Below are 2,050 nucleotides of genomic sequence, written 5' to 3' on the forward strand. Positions count from 1 at the left end.
TAGGACGCGGATTATGCCCAATATTGACGGCGGATGTTTTACTGGAAGGCAGGAATTTTTACCTTACTTAGACTTGTATTAGGATTGAAACTAACTCCCCTACTATAAAAGGGAGAACCTTTTATTATTTAGATCACTGTTAGTACGCATATCAACGCAATAAAGTTTTTTTTGTCTTTTAACTATTGTTCAAGAGTTATTCACCTATTCATTTCTTTTAGTTGCAACCGAGCTCCGTCTCGAGGGCTCGATCGGAACTGGTTTTCCAGCATTCAAACCTAATGCCAGACTTAATTATTTCATCACATTTGGTTTGATTGTTTGTTTTTCTTTAATTTAATTATTTGTTGTTTTTAGATCATTCGTGTTAAATTAGATCATGTATTTTTTGAATCGCGTATAAATTTTGTTACTCATTCTAAGGGTAAACAAAACTATATCAATATAATTTGATTCAGTTATATTAAATTGAGATAAAATTAATATGCATTGATATAACTAACTATGATAAAATAATAAAGTATATGTGGAAAAATAAATAAATAAACACGTAAACATGCAGGAGATCACTTTTTGTTAAATAATGATGGAAAAATATGTGAGTCTACTGCATAATTTCTAGTATAATTTCTAGAAGGGAGCTAAGGAGAGAGTCTCCAGGAGATTGGATATTACTTCAAATCTGGACTAAAAGCACGTCAAGGGTGACGGCTAAATGAATGGAATTTTTAAAAATGAACTTAGGGTTATAAAAATGGTCTTTACTAGGAATCATGTCAGAGTATCTTTATTATGCAAAAATTTTATAGTGGACCAACCTTTGTGATTTTCGAAGATATATAGGAATAAGCAGTATCTACTTTAGTCATGTCACAAATGAAAAATTTGACATGATTTGATTTAATATCCTTAACTAATTACTTAAAAAGTAATCCTACCATCTTATGTTGGAGCTGTTGATCTTTATTGGAGATTATCAGCTAAAAACTGTAAATATTTTATGTGAAATGATTTGACAGTGATCGATCAAGATGATAATAAATTTAACTGTGTGGAACGTGCAACAGAATACGTAATATAGGCTTGCCTGTAGTGTAATTCTCAATTACAATTGAGCTCATCCAATCAAGGATCAAGTAGAACTTTAATTGGTTGTAATGTAGGTTGCGGAACGGGTAGGATACATATAGATATAGTGTCTACACCTCCCTGAGCACTTTGATACATATACAATTTCACAATTCAAACACCACTCTTACTTTGAACCAAACTCCGACCTTTATACATGATAGCATCAAGCTCCCAATATCTTTAAGAACAAACAAAATAAGAAATACCACTAGCAAAAGTTCACTTTTTTTCTCTCTCTTCTTTTTCAATCAAACTCTCTTATTTCAATTTTCTACCATTAATTCTCACAATTTTTCAAACACTGCACCTTTTTTCTTTTTTCTATAGTTCCACTCAAAAATCCAACCATACTTTCACTTAGCTTTTACAAGTTTATAACAGTTTTAAGTGCTCATGAGAGGCAAAGGTTCAAACAGATGATAAATTCAAACAAATGGATAAGGCTTGTAATGTGGTTGCCAAAGAAACAAGATTATAAGCTCAAATGGGTTAACTAAGATACATTCAATTAGGTAGGTCACAGACATATAACTGACTCAATAAAGAAATGTCTATATTACTTCCTAGACTAAATAAGACTACTATTTCGTTTTGCTTACACATGGGGCAAGTTTTAGACATCAACTGACATGCACAGAATATCACAAAAACCTCACGCTCACATTGGCACATAACTCACTTAGGATCGGATCTTTCCCGACTCTCCAGTCAAAGCAGTTAACCAGGGTCACAAGCACACAATTTAAGGCACTTATTTAAGAGTCAAGAACTGAACCTAGGCGTCACAACTAAGGCACTTACCACGCCCAAGGCATATGCAGTCAAGGAAAATTGCTTTAAATTAGCATTGTGACTCAAGATTCTTTATTCCTACAAAATAAAAGGATTTAACTACACCCAGTTCAAGCAAAACCCTTGA

This window comes from Nicotiana sylvestris, chromosome 3 (assembly GCF_000393655.2).
Source record: "Nicotiana sylvestris chromosome 3, ASM39365v2, whole genome shotgun sequence".
NCBI lineage: Eukaryota > Viridiplantae > Streptophyta > Magnoliopsida > Solanales > Solanaceae > Nicotiana > Nicotiana sylvestris.